The 18,760-nt window shown below is 54.3% G+C and overlaps 1 long non-coding RNA gene across 3 annotated transcripts; it reads right to left on the bottom strand.

Moving 5' to 3' along the window:
• Positions 1-1,600: 1,600 nt before the first annotated feature.
• LOC118498225 lies at positions 1,601-17,672 on the bottom strand. 3 transcript variants are annotated; one of them, XR_004900754.1, is made up of 3 exons: positions 16,844-17,672; positions 15,550-15,707; positions 1,601-6,006 (listed from the first exon to the last, which is right to left on the bottom strand). It is a non-coding gene; the product is annotated as an uncharacterized LOC118498225 (long non-coding RNA). The 3 variants fall into 3 exon arrangements; XR_004900753.1 differs by having other exon boundaries at positions 1,601-7,869; XR_004900752.1 differs by having other exon boundaries at positions 1,601-9,483.
• Positions 17,673-18,760: the final 1,088 nt, after the last annotated feature.

Consider the following 18,760-nt stretch of genomic DNA (forward strand, 5'->3'; position numbering starts at 1 on the left):
AGCTGCAGAACCTTTCAGAAACAAGACCACAGAGCAGTGGCTCTGAACCCCTGGCTACACATCAGAATCACCTGGGATGAGTTTAAAACAAACAATAAAAGGTGACGCCCAGGCCCCAGTCCCAGATCAGTTAAGCCAGAACCTGTACAGCTGGGGCCTTAGAATCAGTCAAGTAAAGGCTCCTGGGGTGAACCTAATCAGAAAGTAGGGTGGAGCTGTGACATTAGAATAAACTCAAAATAAAACATTTTTGTGTGTCTTCAAGGAAAGCTCTTATGCTCCTCTAAAACAGGGGCACACTAGTCTACCAGGTACCAGCTTCTCGATGAGGCTGGGCCAACACCTCACATGAAGAATGACCAGGTTCAAGACTTGCACTCTGTTTCACCTGAACTGTGTTCAGATCGGCTGCCTCAGGCTTATCAAGAATCATCAGCATTTACTTCCACAGACGGGAACTCTCGCCAGTAGCGCTAGCAGTGGGCTTGAGTGTACCTTCCGTCCAACACTCCCTTCCACCAACACACTTACAGCTCACCACGTGGTACAACTCAGCTAGGCAGGACCCACCCCCGACAAAGCATTTTCTACCTGGGTGGGATGCATGGCCTCGAATATCAGATTCAAGGTGTGTCCAAAAGAAACATTCTGCTCACTCATTCCGACTTCTAGTACTTAGTCATCTGGGGGCTGAAATCAGAGCAACTTGACAGCAGAATCCATTGTTTACTCCCAGTGCCTAGGCTGGAGCTTGGAACACAGTGGATGGAGCATAAACTGTTCCATTTGTTACAAGTGACCCAGAGCTCCCGGACCCATAGGTACTTTTGTAACCTGCCTGAGTGAAGAAGTGAATAAAACAGCCCTGGGATTAGAACACGGAATCTCATCAACAGCTCGAAACAGCACTGGTGCTGCAGTCGGGGTGAATGACATTCACAGGAGTTTTCCCAGCAGATGCCTCCCCGAACCACCCCTGCTCCCTGCAGGGCGGCCATCTCAGGGAAGAAGCTTCCCAGGGGGCTGAGTTGTCACCCTTTCCTGAGAACCGCTGGCGTGAAGTGAAAGTACTGCAGGTCCTTCACAGCCGGCCAGGCACGTCCTGTGCACAAAGCTCATGCAAGGGACCACAGCCCTGCAACCTGAAGATCCCACAGGTTTCTGAATACCTTTATAGAACCTGTTCCCCGTCTCCAAGGGTTGACAGAAACTAGGAACTGAGAGAAGAACTCCTGCACTGCTTACAATTCCACTGGAGTCATCAGCCTGCCCGCCTGCCCGCCAACATAATAAGGGTCATGGGGAGGACACCACCTTCGTGGGCAGGCTGCGGCCCACTGCAGTCCAGGTCGGTTTCCCTGACAGGAGTAGCCCCAGGTGATCAAAATGCCAGCATCTTTTCTCTCACTTTATTGTATTTCTTGGCTCCTAGATTTCCATTTTTGTCTTAATGGGCTTTGTTTTTACTGTCTGTCTGCTGTAACCCACTCAAATGCTTTCTAACGTAGTTAAGATTTGCATTGGAAATTAACTTTCAGGTCCCCACTTTTCATCATCGCGGAACTATAATAGAAAATAATAATGAAAAACAAAGACGTGGTAAACTGAATACAGTAAAATATTTATTAAGTTCAGATGCATGAATCGTCTCTTCTTAACAGAAAGGTAAGTCAACAAGCAGCCAATTTATAGAATTTACACCAGCATACATTTCAGCAAAATGCAACTGAGGACCTCGGATAAATTAATCTGTTTTTTAAAACCCAATAAATCATCTCCTACCTCTGCAATGAAGTATCAGAAATGCAGTTAAAGAAGTTAGTAGGAAAAAGTGTGACCTCCCTCCCCACCCTGTGCCCATCCGTCTTCCAGGAAACCACAGGCTGTTGCTGAGCAGACTTGGCACGAGGCTTCGAGGCTGCTGCTTTTCCCCCTACATCATAACCGATTTCAAATGGTGCTAGACAAAAACAGACTCTGAACACCAGGAGAAATCGGTCAGCCTGTGTAAGAGATGGGTCCGGTGGTGCTCCGGGGCTCCCACACCTCGACGGTGCAGGTGGCAAGTCTGACGTCAGCTGCTCTGCAATCGCAGCTGCATGTCCCAGGGCCCAGGGGCAGGTGGGCAGTGCCAGTGTGGACGGGGCAGTCCTCTGGGCACACAGTCCTCTCCCCTTCCCTGTTATAACCAAGGCCCCACCCCAGCAGTGCCCACCGCTGCGCTCAAAGGCCCTGCCGACAGGGGACTCTGGCTACCTGACAGCGGAAGGAGTGTCACAGCCTCCGCCCCTGCTCAAACCCCCAGGTGACTGCAAACACAAGCTCCTCCCCACCCACTGTCACCCCCAGACCCAACGCACTCTACAGCGAGCTTTGCTTTTCACGTCGCTTCCGTCTGGACCCGGCTCAGGTGGCGGGAGGAGCCCGGCCCCAGAGCAGCAGCGCCGCTGCCGTCGCCCCTTGGCTGTGCTGCAATTCTTACTCCTAAAACACTGATTTCAAATGGTGCTAGATACAAAGATGGAAAAATCTAAGCCACCATGTGAAACCAGCTTCCAGAAGAAGAGGATCTCACTGAAGCAAAAAGGGAGAGGCGATCAGAAGACCCAGCCTCTGCGCCGAGGAGAACAGCTTCTTGCAGCTCCACTCGTGACGTCACACAGCAGCGGGACCACTCGACAGGCAGAGAGGAGCGTCCCGGTCACGCTCGCGGAGATGCAGGTCACGGCTGACGCCTTGCGCAGACGCGGCGGAATGAAATCCGTAAGCTCGACGTTAATTTGACGCCACAACCAGTCCCTACAGATTATCACACGCACGATGAGACGATGAGCCAGAGCTGTTATTAAAACGCATTTCTACATCAGTACGGCCCTGCGTTTGTGAGACAGTGCCCCGTGTGGAAGAGGTCTTCTGACAGCATCCCGCCCCACCAGGAAACAAGCCCCACCTGCCCGGGAGGCTCTAGCCACCACACAGAGCGACTTTCACCTGGGCCAGGGCCACCGCCTGGGGCCCTACTCAGGAAGAACATGGGCCCCACCAAACAGAAGGAAGCATGAGAACACTGGCAATCTTACCTAACCTCTGGTGTGACACAAAAAAAGGGGTGCCCTACAACTGTACTAAGTACAACAGATAGTCCTCTAACACAGAGCTTTTTTTTTTTTATTTGTGGTGTTTTCAAAATATGCCTGAATATGAGATTTTCAAACCGTATTTAAGTTAAAAGTCCCATCTCCTAATTGCATCACATTCTTTGGTTGTTCGAAGCTCAGAAAACATGTCTCTGTCTTCTGAGACCACAACCGAGAGAAAAAGGAGACAGAGTGGAATCTCTGTCTTTCAGGTTCCCTACCCATCCTTTAGGCCTCCGGCTACATAGGCTCATATTTTGTTGGCTCCTGGAGAGGAGTGTCCTGCTCTAGGGGGTAGGAGGAGCAGGTAACATCTGAACTGAACACTGGGTTATACCCTTCAACCCTCACAACAGCCATTTGAAGCAGGTATATTCCCATTTTCGCCAAAGAAATGGCTCCTTAGCATGGTTCAATAGCTAAAGATCCCAGATCTAACCCTGAAGTCTGTACCTGCCCCTCCGCTGCCTGCTCCATAGCTGGACTATCACTTCATGCTGTTGTTGAACTTGATCTTAAGCAGGGTGGGGCGAAGGGGCAGGGGGACCGGAGGCACGATTTCTACAAGGAAGCGGGATGTCACTGACCACACTACACGTTAAACTCGGTGGAGGCAGCAGCACACCTGGTTCCGCCAGGGACCGGGCAGGTGGGCTGCTTGCTGTGTTCTCCTGCACCTCTGCTGCCTTTGCAGTGGCCCGCAGCATGGCAGCGGGAGTGGGCACCACTGGAGATGAACTCCCCAGGGCCGTGAGGACTCCCGAGTGATGCTGACAGCAGCACCACGCTCTGCGGCCCTCGGGGTTTGCAAGGCCTGGGCCGCAGGTGGGGAGCTGGGGCTGGCCCTGCCCAACAGCCGGGGCCTGTCAGCCAGCTCACTGCGAGGGTTTTTAGGTCAGGAGTGAGGGTCAAATGACAGTCATTACCATGGGGTCTGAATCTTATACAATGGACAGATTTCCATTTGCCAATTCTCCGTCTTTCTGCTTTTCACTTCAGCCAAACCCTTCTTCCTTAGCAACTCCCAATCGCCAGCACCCACAAAACCCCTTCCTAAGATGCTGCCGTGTCAAACAGGCACCCTTCAGTGACCCAGACAGTGCCCGTCGTCCCACCAGAAGGCCTCTGCATATGCTGTCCCCAGTCTGGGACATTCTCCATCCACTCTCCCACTGCTACCATATGTCAATGTGCGCCCCCCCCCCCACCCCCCACCGCCAAGCCCCCTTCCCCACGTAACCTGGGTGGTCTGACGCCCCTTCAGATCTTGCTCAGGGAAGCTCCGCCACCCGGCCCCCAGCCCAGCTTTCGGCTAAGTCACGTCTCAGCATTTAGTTCTGTTCCTTCAGAACACGCTTATGTCATTTGATCATCAGGGTGATTAATTAATGTCTCTCCTGCTACCCGGGAAACGTCAGCCGGGAGTTGGGAGGAGGGGCTGCCCACAGCACAGTGGCCTCCCCCACTGAGGAGCCAAGGGACACCAACCAGAGTTAGGGCTCCCAACTTCTGGGTCAAAATACTCTTAGTTCTCTGGAAGAGATAAATAAATCATTAACAATGCATCACTGTAAACACTCTAAAGAGGGGAAAGAGAGTAATCTTCGTCCCCAAACCTTCTGCCCTTCCAATCCTATTGGATGAAAGGGTCCGTTCAGGTCTCAGCTCTCCCACCAGAGCCGGGCTTCCCTCTCGGTCTGCTGCTCCACGACTCACCTGAAACAAGCTGCTGATTTTCTTTCCTACCTCGATCGAGCCGGTGGCCTGATGAGGGCTGGAAGGGGTTTGCCCACCTGCACGGGGGCTGGGGGGGGGGGGGGTGAGTGCCACCCAGGTCTAGCCCAGGAAAGCTCTAGCCTGCTGAGGGCTCAGCTGTCACCTGCGGGTGGCAGGCTCCTCCCACACTGGCCTAATGGTCCCAAACACACTGGCCAGCAGCAACAGGCGGGGTGGGCTGCCTGGAGAGAAAAACCGCCCACCAGAAGAGTGGGTCTGTCGCCCTGGGAGGTGCCACTGTGCAGAAAAAGGGCTTCGGGAGCCCAGCTGCAGCCCTGGTGCATTTCTGTGTCTACATTCTGTTTGCAGGTTTGTCCGCCCCTCCCCCTCCCACAACCAGGACACTTCTCGGTGTGGAGGAAAGGTCATCACGCAGTGAATCAGACACAGTGGCCTCACTTCCTGCTCGGCCCAAACTGTGAGAGCCTCCCTGGAATGGGCCTCAGAGGGTTCGTCTGAGAAAGCCGGGCAGGCTGGTCACGGCACGTTCAGAGCTCCAAGGGCCAGCAGGGAACTTAAGACAGCGCCCGGCAGAAGCAGAGTGACCTGCAGGGGCCACGTTTTGTCTCCAGGCATGCAAAATCAGATACGTTTTTTTTTAAATACAATTCACTGCTACTGGTTACAGAACAGTCTGGAGACTGTGACGAGAGCTGCTACTTCACTCTATAAAGGATGCTGTCTCCTTTAAAGTCCTAAATATCACATGCGGCACAGTGCCCAAAAAATAACATGGGAGAAAATGGGAAGGGGAGGCATTCTTGTTTATGAAATCCAAAACCAAACCCACGGAACAAAACGATATTCGCCCCCAGGGACCCTAATGCTGCTGCCACGTTCTGTGAGACCTCGAGGTGCTCCAATCCAGAACGCAGAGAGGTGCCTTCAAGGCAGCAGCTCCTCCCTCCCAACAGGGCTGGATGCTGAGTCACAGCTACTTACGCCACTGAGCCAGCGCTCCAGCCAGAGCGGGGGAGGGCTGCCGGAAGCAGGGCCCAGATCGTCCTTCTTCCTGCCACTGGGAATGCTGGGTTCAGGCTCCTGGCAGGGAGGAAGCATCATCCTGGTGCGAGAAGGGCCTGGGGGGGCCCTTCTGAAAGGGGAACATTCTGCCTTCAGTCCCAGACCACTGAACGGATGGACCGAGAGGCCCGGCCCAGCTTCCTGTCACTCCCTGCTGCGGCCCAGGCCCCATGTCCTGGACATTTTGTCTTAAGCCGTCAGGGTGAGGCCTCTGCCAACTAGCTGCGGTTAATGAATCAAAGGAAAGGTTAATAAAATGAAGGGCATGGGCATGGGAGCCCGGGGTGGAGGGGAACGTGGAAAGGGCTCTCTCTCTCTTGGGCAGCTCGGCCCCCAAAAGAGGGCTCAGCATACAGGGACCACCACACTTCCCAGACCCCAGATCCCAAAGCAGGAATAACATGCTCCAGAAGCACTGAGCCCCTCAAGACCCCACTGAGGTTTCAGGGCAAGAAGCCACAGCCTCCTCAGCTTGGTGGGCCCAGCATCAGCGGTGCTGGGTTCCCCTGAAGCCGGGCACGCAGACCTGCGGCCCCCGGCAGTGGCTCTCCACAAAGCCAGGCTCTCTGTCCCTTCCTCAACACCACCAGCAAGAACCTGGGTCTGAAAATTTCCCACTCAGTACAGAGCAGGGAACCCTGCAGGGGTAGGCAGGCTGGCTGGAGGGGAGGATGCCCCCCATGCCTACCCTGCCCCCACCCCACAGTAGGGCGTGGGAAGCAGCCGGAGGCAGTGGGGAGCCAAGGAAAGGAGGAGGGACAGAGGGAAGGTGGGAGCATGGAAGTCACCATGGCCCCAGGGAATGGCTTAGCCCCGGCCAAGGAGGGCGGGCACAGCCCTGACCAGTGTTTTCCACAGGAGGAGCAGGGAGCGCGCCTCGTGCCTCTGGTACACAAACACACCGCCCACCACACAGCCCCGAGGTCCAAGCCAATGCAGATCCAGAGGAAAACCACTGAATCATCTCCCAGGCCCATTAAAGATGGACTCGGAAGTGAACTTCAGTCTCAGGTGGAATCTAACTCTGGAGGTTGAGGAAGAGAGGCCCCAGGGCCCTGCTTCCCCACCTGCCCCGGCAGAGCAACCAGCAGACAACGGTATCCATGGGCACCCCGCTCACAGGCCCCCCTCGGCGTGCCCTGTGCTGGTGGCGCAGCCCCCACTGCTCCTGAGGGAGAGCAGGGCCTCTCTGCAAATCAGACATCCTCCCGGGAGCAAGGCCCCGCCAGCACCAGGAAGCCCGGCGTACCACTAACCTCCGAGCGGCGGTTCTACCCAGTACCTGGGCACACACCTGGCTGAGCACATGGACGGGGGCACACCCTGTGACATGGTTCCACTTCCCTAGTTGGGGGGAGGGACGCTGGACAGGCAGAGGGTAGGTCCAGAGTCCAAAGCCAACTCGAGCACCTTCCTCTCCTGCTTGCCCTGAAGCTGCCTGGGCTGGTGGCTGTGCCTACGTCGCCAGGCCAGCCTCATTCTGTTATCACGGCCTCTGTCTGCCAGTCTCAGAACCTGGAACAGTGCATGGTGGGAGGAGGCAGGAGGACAGGGAGGGGAGGGGAGGGAGGGAGGAGAGGGAGGGAAGGAGGGAGGGGGGAGGGGCGGGAGGTGGAGGAGGAAGTTTCACAGTCTAGTGCATTCCCATCAGATCAGAGACCGGAGAACACGTACAACTTCCCCTTTTCAAGCGTTTCTCTGCCCCCACTTTCATTTCTGTTCCTTCCCCTCTGGACTGGGGATGGCATGGCCGGGGGACTAGGCAGGGGCGGGCGCCCAGGTACCCAGCCAACTGGGCTCTCGCCCGGCACCATCCCCGCCTGGCAGGCTCCCTCGCTGTTACCCAGCATGCCCTTCTTCTTGTCAGGGAGGCCTCGCCCTCTTGTTTTCCAAGTTTTATAACAGTATTGTTTGTTGTCCAGCAGATTAAATTCTTTTGGAGGCCGGTCGCGGGGTTGGGGGGGTGGGGGTTGAGTTGAGGGAGAAAAGAGAGAGGGAGAGAAAATACAAATAACTTCCATTAGGGCCAAAAGATTAAATAAACTCCTTTTTGAACAGAGTTCACCTGTCTTGAAAGGCCAGTTGCCAGCAGCCTGTGTTCCCTTCCTCCCTGGCCCTGTCCCCTCCTAACCTAGCAGGGTGACACGTGGTCTCAGACTTTCAAGGCTGATCCTCAGGGTTCAAACTGAAAAGAAGAAACAGCTAAATTGTCCTGGGGATTCATGCATGAGCAGCCCCCACCCCGCAGAGGCCGCCTGCCGTAGGCAGAGGCAGTCCTAGCAAAAACACTCCGGATCCTCCCCTCCCGGGGGTCTGGATGTCTGGGCCGGGCACCTGCCCCATCTCAGAGACGGCTCATCTCTGCAGTGAGCTTGTGGTTTGTTCACATTCGAAATAAAAGCAATACACTAGCCCCCGCCCCCAAATAACACCACAAACGAATGGGCAAATATTCATGTATACTTAAGGAATGAATGAGAGCAAAACCAGAAAAGAAAGGAGACAAAAAGTCAACTTAAAAGAAGCATGATCTTACACAGACATGAGGGACCCCTGAAATGCCCCTGACCTGTCAGGCCATTCAAAGCCAAAGCTGCAGGAGTGATAACAAAAGAGGATATATGGTTCTCCATATTTAATACAACCCTCATTTAACCATTAACTGGGTTATTTAAGACCTTGGGTTTCCTCCAAATAGTATGCCCATTTGAACCCACAGCTGTGGCTTCAGCACAGCAGGTAACGCCAGTGTTCCCCGAGCTGTGGACCTGCTTGAGGTATTCCTCTTCTAACTCTTACCTTCTTCCCAGCAAACCATGTCTGGCCCTGCCTCCTGTCCCACCCCCCCCCATCTCCAATGCCGAGCAGAGGTCCCTAGGGCTGCGGGAAGTCAGAGTGGTGGTGCAAAGAGGTCCCTGAGGCTTAGAGCAGCTCAGGGCTCTTTCCCGGTAGGGATGAGGGGCAACATGCCTCTGTCCTGTTTTATTTGCAAGTAAAATCAGCCCTATAGGGTCAGTTCCAGGAGCTGTCTCTGCAAGGGGCACAAGGTGAGGGCTCCGAGCCTCCGGCTTGTGTGTCCCCCACCCCCCAGCTTAGGCTCACCTCAAAGGTAGGAAGGGAAGACGCAGAGTGCAGCGCACCCTGGATCCCGGCACCCAAACCTCACGCTGCTCCAGGTGGTCTGGGTCCCACAGCCCCCGGACTGGAAGGCTCTCCAGTCCCCTCCCTCAGAGAAAGAGGACTCGTCATTCCTTGGGAGCCCTCGGCAAAGCCGAAGCTGCCAGGGTTCTCCCTGAAGTCACCCTCCCTGCTGCAGGTTCGGTGATCCTTCCCATTCCCCCAGGTGAGCAGACTGAACGGGGTCCCAGACGACAAACCTTCACACGTGATTCCCGAAGGCTTCATCCACCAACACAACGCCCCTGGGTTCCCCATCGCAGGGCTTCTGCACGAGCGGAGGCCGGGCTCAGGGGCTCCAGGTGGATGGACCTTCACACGTGCGTGCGTGTTGCCCCCAGTCCAATCCTAAGCGTTCCTCAGGGAACACCTGCAGATAAAGCCCGGCTCGAGGGGACATAAATAAAGGTGAAACGCTTCTCTTCCCCTTCATACAAGTTCTGGGTCTACTCAACTGAAGATCACTCAGAGGGCCACAGGGCCAAGCAAACACGCTGTTCCCTGCTCTGCCTCAGCACCCCTATAAAGAGTGCGGGGTCATGCTCGCAATCCAGGGAACAGATGCCCAAGGAGTCTCTGACCCGCCCCTCCTCCCCACGGGTAAGGTCTGCCTCTGCAAGTCAATCATGAAGCAAACGTTCAGGGCTGAAGCCCGTGTCTCCAGCATCTTACCTCACGCTGTACATTAGCCAATTCTTCCAGCAGGCGTTGTGCATTCACCAGCAAACAGGTAACGCACGTAGCACGTGCACGTGCTGGGCAAAGCTCTGAGCACACCTCATAAGTTCACCAGAAAAAACCTCAAAGATCCCCCGACAAGGCCTCATTTCTAACAGAGCTGCTTAGCAGAAGTGGAACGATATGCACACGAGTACCACACAGATGTTAGCATGGTGTGAAGCATGTTAGAAACGCATGGGGAATGGCTTCCCAGCCAAGAAGTGCCAGCCAGTTTTCACAAGAGCTCCGACGCATTGGGAGAATCAGGGAGCAGGAGAACCCGGATATGCTGAGAAGGGGCCTGACCTACAGCCTACAGAGATCAGGTCAACTGCCCGAGACCTGCTCCCTATGCCTGCCCCCGCCCCACTGATCATGACCAGAGCCCAGGGAAATGACCCCTGGAGTCAGGGAACCTGGGTGGGTGACCCAAATGAAGCAGGTACTAGCAATGAGATCTCGGCAGGACTTTCTCTGGCTCAGGTTCCCCAACCACAGGGATACCACCACCTACCCTGGCAGGGCTGTGTGCGGGCCGAGGGAGCAAGAAAACGTGGAAGAACTGGGAAACGTCACAGGGCACACGGGAGACAATGCGCCCCCGACCCAAACCCCTGTTCACAGCTTCGCTGTGGGGTGGAGGGGCTGGGCTCACAGTGATGAAGCCCCATAAGTGTCTAGGAAGCAAAGTCTCGGAGAAATGTAGCTATTTTTAAAGCTCTGCACTCTGGTTAGGGGGTTGCACAATGTGTGTCATCGGGCCCAGGGTCTCCTACCCATGCAGCCTAGGAGAAGTAGTGGACACTGGGGACGGAGGCTGCCCTGGAGGAGCCAGCCCAGGACCCCAGCCCTCCTGGCCTTGGGCGGGTCTTGCACAGCAGTCAGGGAGGATCCGGGACCCTGGGCTTTCCTGCATGTTTTATTTTTGCTACCTTTTAACTAGTGACTCAAGACTAAAAGGCCTAAATGGAACCAGTGGCTAGTGGCTCTGATGTATTTTTGTTTCCTTCCTCCCCCCCCCCCCCCCAATAGAAGGGCTTAAACAACCACATGAGAAGAGAGTCTAACCATAAAGGAAAACTTCCTGACAGCAAGAGGCGCAGACCCTGAGCAGATGTCTCAGGGAGGACACAGGTCACGCTGAACCGACAGTCCCATCCTCCCTCCAGGGCTTCAGAGCTGCAGGGCACGGTTCCCTTTCCTGGGGCACACACCTCAAGCCAGCCCCTGCACTGCCAACCCCCAGCGGCTCCCTCAGGGTGGCCTCTTGGTGGGAGCCGGAGTCCACATCCTGTCACCTGGAGGATCCTCATCGGCCCCTTCACGTAATCTCCAGCCCCCTTACTTCCTGGGGGAGGGGGATCCTTTGAAAATTGTCTCCACCTACCTGTCCTAATGGATGACAAGTGTCTCTTCATAAAACAGGGCTGCAGCTGCTCACAGGTTTTCCAGATACCTCCCTTCTTCTTTAACTCTGGTCTAGTTTTCCCTCTCCCGAGTTTCTGGCTAAGAAATACCTCCACGGACATCCAGGGACCCCTGTGTAGAATTGGCAGTAATGTTCCAAGAGGTTCTTTTTCAATCCCCTCATTTTCCAGATAATAAAAGTGGGTCCCAAAGAGGTAAAGCGAGTTTTCGCCAAGAGAGCCAAGGACTCTTGGCTCTCTGACTCTTCTACACCTAGTAACGTAAGCCTACTTTCCCTGCACCCAGCGCCACACCACCAGGACCCACACTGCACCCTGTGCAACACCAGGCCCTGGCAGCAGATGGCAGTGTCAGCGTTTAGGGGGTGGTGTGACCAGGGGAAAGGAGGGAAGAAACACTCACGTGGCCTGGCTCACGTGGGCCAGCCGCTGCTCCACTTCCACTTCCACGTAAACAGGTCCCGAGCCCTGGAGCTGCACGCACTGGGAACATCCCTCCCACATCTCCCGCTGCCAACTTGCCTCAGCCTCTCAAGACACAAAGCTCATCCAAGCATCTAACACAAGGTCACTTCTTGTCCCTTACCCTTCACCTGTCCCCTCCCTATCACGACAATCTCGGAATCACGTGTTCTGGCAGGAGAGGCTGGGCACTGAGTTCTGCCTCCCCCGGGCACATATTTTACCAGTGACTCCGCAAAGTCTTAACCTGAGTGTTCCCCTGCGCTGTGTGGACAAGGGGGCAAGGTGACCAGGCTGAGGTAGAGACACCGGCTGGCGCCCGGTGAGGGTGGGTGACGAAAGACCAAGAGCAGCCGTGGCTAATGGGAAAGACCCTAGTTTGCTGGAGATCAAAGGCCTGATGTCTACTGCCACTGTGGTCCCTAACGCACTGCCAGTTCCTTTAAGCTACAGGACTTGGAATAATTTTTCTAGGTGTTATAAAAAGAGAGGGGCCAGGACCCCTATCAATGTCTTCCCCATATGGCTGAGGTCCTTCAGGCTCTTAAATTCCTTCCCTTACCAACATCTGGATCCCCCCTCTTATGTCCACTTTATATATCTTTTAACTCTATCTTTTATTATTTACGACCTCTTCCACACTAGAGTGTGGCTGTGTTCTGTGTCCCCAGAACCCAGTCTGGTCTCTGGCACATAGCAGAGGCCGAATCCAGATTTGTAGAAGGAATGTATTTGCCTGCTCAGCCCTGCCTGTCTGTTGGATACCCAAGGGAATCTCCCTCTGCCTTGCCTCCCCAAAAAGGGATGTGGCATAGCCGATCCCGATGACTGCGAAGTTCCCTTGGGCATCTGGCCTTTCACTCTGGTTCATTTAAGTTCTCCTGGCTGCCTGTCCTCTGAGGGTCTTAGCTCCCCAAAACGTCCGACTTCAGCCCAAGAGGGTGAAAAAAAAAGGACAAGCTTTGCAAGTGCCTATGTTTGAGTCTCAACAACCCCACTCACCAAGTGTGACCTTAGTTAAGTCATTTAATAATCACAGTTTCTTTAACTATCAAAGGGAAGTAACACCTAATGCATATGGCTGTTCTGACATGAAATCACATAAGCAAAGGGGGCCCTTTACAACAGTCAGTTTCCCTTTCCCTGGCTGTACGCTGAGACCAAGAACTCGGGTGCCCATCTTGCGCTTTACAAGACCCCAATCCGGGCTCCACGCACACACATGCCCATTCTAGGCCACAGGAGGCAGCCCTGGTTGAACACTGGGTACATCCCCCACCCCCCAACCTCCTGGCCTTAATCCTGTGGTCAGACAATGCACAGCCCCATGTGGCTTCCCCCAGCCTCATCCCCCCACACTTCCCAGGCCCAGGCTCCACAACGGTTGCATCAGGTTCTGCACAGGCTCTGGGGCCTGGAGGTGTTCCCTGCCTTTATCAGCCCACGGGCAGCTCCTGTTGAAGGAGCAGGCAATAAACCAAACCCAGTCTCTGCCTTCCTCACAGACACTCCAAGTCCTAGAAAAGCAAAGCAAAACAAGGACCTCCCACGAAAAGCCAGCTAGTGGAAAAGGACAGTAGTATCTCTTACATATCTCACTGGGAGGCAACGTGCCCAAAAGAGTGACTAGCACAAGGTACAGATCCTCTCGAAAGCTGTGGCTGCAGCCTTGGGGGCACTGGTGCCAGGGGACAGAGCCAAGACATGCATTAAACAATTCACAGCCCTGACCAGACCAGAATTCAATGGAATTGAAAAGGTGCTGACCAATCAGGTCCCCTGGCGGGGCCCCGCCCCCAATGCCCGCTGGCCAAGCCACACCACCACCGTTCTAGTGCCATGAGCTCTGTTAACCTCTGCTGGACTCAGATGGGAAGGCCCCACCCTGCCTCCTGGCTTCCAGACCACAAGGATCCAAAGGTCAAGAAAGAAGTGCCAGATATGCCTGGCCCCCCCTCGCAGGAGGTGTCAACTGTTCTGCCAGCTTGACTTGCGACACATAATGCCCCATGTCATGTCAGTAGAAGCCAGGCTGGTAAGCAGGGAGAAAAGAACGAGGTGAGGGACACAAACAGGAAAATCAACAAGGAAGCACCAACCCCAATTCTGGAAACACCAGAGGCGATAGGGACAACTGCGTCACAAGGAGCAAAACCAAACATCCCTTTGCTTGCCACCCCAGTTACCTCAATGTGGATGAAGGCAGGGCTATGAATGGGAGGGGTGGTCACCCACAGCCAGGCCCAGGGACGCACCTCACATGAGAGCGGAGGCTCCAGAGCGTGGCCAGCAGCCCCATCTGGCTCCAGCTCTCCAGCCAGCGCTGGCCAGACTTTAGCCGACACATCTTGAGGGACTTGGCCCGCTCCTCTTCATCTCCCCAGCTGCACCAAAGTTGATCCCTCCTCTTTATTCACGTTCCAGATCCGACACCCCTTCACACCCCTTATCGAACCCTTGCTACATCAGAGCTGGAGGGGCTGAGACTTGTCAAATTCCTTGAAGGAAGAGACACTGGACTCTTCCAAACAGCCCTGGATTCCTCAGCGTGTGAGGACCTCAGGTCGCTCAGAGCCAACTCACAGACTCATTTCGGACGGGATGGAAAGTGAGACACTGTGCAGCAGAACTGGCCAGTCTCCCCTGGAGAGACACGAGCAGACAGGCAGGACCCCACAGTTGCCTCCTGATTTCCCCAAGGGCATCATAAAATTATGCAGCACCCCTCCTTTTATCTTTAGACCCCAGGTAAATCTGCTCTTGGCTAATTCCAACTGGCCCTACTGGTCCAGAACGTTGCAGGAATCTAGTTGGTAGGGGAGAGATTTCCTGGTGACGTGGCGAGTGCCTCAAGTCTGCTTTCTGAGTTGCCTCTACAATGCGACAGACCTCCCCAGTGCTGCAGGCCGTCATCATTTTTAATCACCATTGCTATTATTATCAAGTGAGGCAGAGAAAAAACATTCTACATCCACTGTCTACAGATGCTTTGCAATGGCTTGCTGGGCTAGGGATTTTTGTTAAAGGCGAAGGCAGTGATAGCCTAGAGGAAGAAAGTGCCCCCCAGCCCCCGACAAAAGAAACATAGGGAAGAGCTCCAAAGTCTACGGCCCAGACCACAGTCTAAACTCCAGACCAGGGCCCTAGACCAGGGGTGTCAAACGCATTTTTACTGGGGGCCACATCAGCCTTGCAGTTGCCTTCAAAGGGCTGAAGGTAATTTTAGGGCTGTATAAATGTAACTACTCCTTAACAGTTAAGCGAGAGCTCAGTGCTGCTGCCTGGTAGAAACAAGGTACCAGGACAGATGAAACAAGGTGGAGGGCTGGATTCGGTCCACTGGCCTTGTGTTTGCCACCTGTGCCCCAGACTAAGGCCAGCAAGGTCAAAGGTATGTCGAGTGAGAAAGGACATTCCCTGGATAGCACAGGGAAGGATACCCCAGTCGCAGGCAGGATCCCAGGACTTTCATGGGTTAAACCCAGAACCTCAGGCTAGGTTTTGGGGGCCAAGGAGAGTTTCAGGTCAGTAACTGTGGGATGCCCAACTGATCTGCCAGCCGCCACACCCAGCAGCCTCCTCAGCTGTCTCCCACATATGCTAGCAGCCTGGTCCCTCGGACGGGCCGCTCTTCCCCAAGTATCTGCTGGTTACTAAGCCCATTCACAGAAAAGCCCGGAGGAAGAGAATGGAAAGAAGGGAACAATTGTTTGTGAGATTCTGAATGAAGAAGGTTAAGGATTCCTCACTGAATAAAGAAAATGTTCTTCATGGGAAAATAAGGGGTTTGGGGAAGATGAGAAGGGGGCAGCCCATACCTGACTCACCTGGGAGGCAGGAGAGGGGTTAAATCCTATTCTCCGTGCTGCATCTGGTTTCCACTAAGCAGCCTGGCGATGAGTCACTGACAAGACCGGGATCCTATCACATCAATCAGCACTTGCGGTCACAGGATGGCAGGGAACGGTTTGTGGCTTCGCAGCACCTATGAGAGGGAGAAGGTAGACAGGTAGCCCGCTGTGTCTATACCACCCCGCACGGCACGCTCAGGCACCACCCAACTCTCCTGAGGACGGCTGACACCTCTGCCTGCTCAAGGCCGATTTCCAGAGACCCCAAATGGGGGTGAGGGCAGGGAGCAAACACAGCTCCCGGATGTGGGAGCTGCGTTTGCCCTCATACATCCTAAAGAAAATTAAAGGCAGGAGGAGGAAAGGGTGGAGGAAGGCAGGGAAGACAAGAGGTCCAAAAGAAGGAAGACGGAGGTCAGAAGACATCCTTGGGCAAAGCCAGGCAAACGGAAACCCAGAAGACATACCGGAGGCTGGTCTCTGCCATGGGTCACACTGTGCCTTCAGCCACATCGTGCGCCCAGTCTCTCCTCATCCACACTCCAAACCCACTGAGAACTATCAGCCCCTCCCACATCAGTACCCTCATCCACATGACCTTTGAATCCATCAGCATCTGAAACAGCAGGGAGAGAGCTCGGCAGCCCTGAATCAGACACACACACACACACACACACACACACACACACAGTCACCCACTCACCATTCCCAGAATGAAAGGCCCCTCAGAGATGGTCTCACTCTCTAGGTTCTGACTCTCTGATAGAAGTACTCCTCTCCACAGGGGAGGACAGACATGTCTGTTAAGAACTGCTTAGCACAATGCTATATATAGTCTAGGTTCCAACCAGTCTAGAGATTTGGAGCTAGAACTTGGCAGAGAACCATGCTAGATGCTGGCAAGCACCAGCGTCCCCCAGCCGGCCAACTGAGAGCCTCACCTCCCTGCTGGGGGCAATGAGGGCAAACAGGGTCCTTCCATTTGGACCATTAACACTCGGCACTGAGGGACACAGGTTTTTGGTTCTATTTTAGAGAAAATCGACTTCTTCTAAATGTGAGGGGGACATGCGGGGGCTGAACACTGAGTTCTAGCATCTCTGCAGCTCTCTGGCAGCAAGAGAAAATCGATGTAGTCCTCTCTTCTGGAGGACCCAGGGTGGGGGTGTGCGGGAACAAAATGGAGAAGGCACAGCAGCTGGCTGGGTTCAATAAACATCTATCCACTTCTGACGTTTGAAGGAATAAAAGAATGCAGGCAAATACTTACTGCACAGAGCCAGGCTGCCACACATCTTTTTTTTTTTGTTCCAAATAAATGCAAACGGGCACACATTATCCCATGGTATGACGGCTGTCTTCTGCATACCACACCATCCTCAGCTGAGCTGAGTCTCCAAGAGGTTGTCACTTACACCTGGAGCTAAGCTCTTCTGAGTTCCCTGCAGGGAAGAAGCAAAAGGAAGAGAGGTGGGCTCAGTTTACAGAGCCAACCTCAAGCAATTCACTGTGCAGGCTCCACTCAGGGGCCCACCTGGGGTTATGGTGTGGCCCTGAAACCATGGCCCTCAGATGCTGCTCACCGTCCAATCACACAAGACAGACGATGCTTGGTCCATCGTCCTGGAGAAGGGCCACTACCAGAGGTACAGGGTCTCGTCGAGGGGGGCCCAACTATCGGCTCTTTCAGAAAACAAACTTGAGGGACATCAGAGCTCTATGAAGTACAGAATGTGGGCTCTCATCATACACACAGCTTCTGGACAAAGAAATATTAGACTCAAAGGATTCAACACCCACATATATATAATGTTTTTAGGTCAAGTTGCTCTGTACTCAGGCTCAAAAAGATATGACGCAAAGGGACTGGTGCTGCCTGTGTGCTCTGGGCGGGGAAAGCTGGCTTCCATCCCTCACCCCAACCAACTGTCTACTGTGACCCCGGTCAAGTCTTCCTGCTGCCTCAGACTCCCAAGGGCCCACTCCTTCCAGAAACCCCCAGTGAGTCACACCAGGAGGTCTCTGGGGAAAGAGGTGCTCAGTGACAAATGTCAGTGCTAGTATCATCCATGGGAAAGCATGAGACTAAAAAATGGCAGATGGAGCCCTGGCTGGCATAGCTCAGTGGATTGAGCGCGGGCTGTGAACCAAAGTGTCGCAGGTTCGATTCCCAGTCAGGGCACATGCCTGGGTTGCAGACCATGACACCCAGCAACCGCACATTGATGTTTCTCTCTCTCTCTCTTTCTCCTTCCCTTCCCTCTCTAAAAAATAAATAAATAAAATCTTTTAAAAAAACTGTTAAAAAAATGGCAGATGGAAAAGGAGGCAGGGAGCTCCCAGGCCAGGCTCTGCCTCAATCCCTACCCACTCCTCCTCTGCCCCGAGACACTGGGGGAAGAGGAGAGAAAGGGAAGCCAGGTGCTGGGGATAATGGTTGGCCACAATTCGTGGCAGTGGAGGTCCAAGTTCTCTCCTGCTCCCAAGGAGGCACGGTGGGGTGGGGCCTGGCGGGAGGGCGGGGCCTGGGGAAACGTCCTGCGCAATGCGGCGCAATGCTACAGATTCGAGAAAAGCCTAGAACCTTAAGCCGCCATGATGCCGCAACACACAGGTCAGGAACTTAAGGTCCACAATTTCGCCTAGGAAGGAAGGCAGAAAGATGACAGGGACAGGATAAACTTGAATTTGGGGCAACAGGAAAGGGGAGAGTGCAGCAAGCTGCCCAGGAGCCGGGCTTCAGCTTAAGGCTGGAGATGTGTATTCACCGCCTTCACACAATGCCGGCCAAGGAGACCTAAGACGCCACATCCCCACGACGGGCGCCTGCTCATGGGGTCCTGGAGCACTCCTGCTAGGCCCTCCCCACCCCAAGAAGAAACGTGCCTTCTGTCCAAGGCAATGAGCCACAGTGAGGAATGCCCAGGGGTCCTGGTAAGATGTCTCTGTCTTGGGAGTAGGAAGGGGAGCTCAAGGAGCGACACTGCCAAACTCATCTAAAAATACAAACATCTGCATTTTCTTTTCAGATTCTAAAATTCAAGGGTCCACAGAACCCTGGTGAGTTACCTGGTGTCGCCACCCCCCACCCTGATGTCCAGCAGTTAGCTTCTCGCTGCCAAGCCCTTCCTGAAAATGACCCTATCCTAAGGGTCAGCTCTGAGCCCCGACAAGCTGTTTTTGCTTT

The sequence above is a fragment of the Phyllostomus discolor genome, chromosome 14 (assembly GCF_004126475.2).
Source record: "Phyllostomus discolor isolate MPI-MPIP mPhyDis1 chromosome 14, mPhyDis1.pri.v3, whole genome shotgun sequence".
Lineage (NCBI taxonomy): Eukaryota > Metazoa > Chordata > Mammalia > Chiroptera > Phyllostomidae > Phyllostomus > Phyllostomus discolor.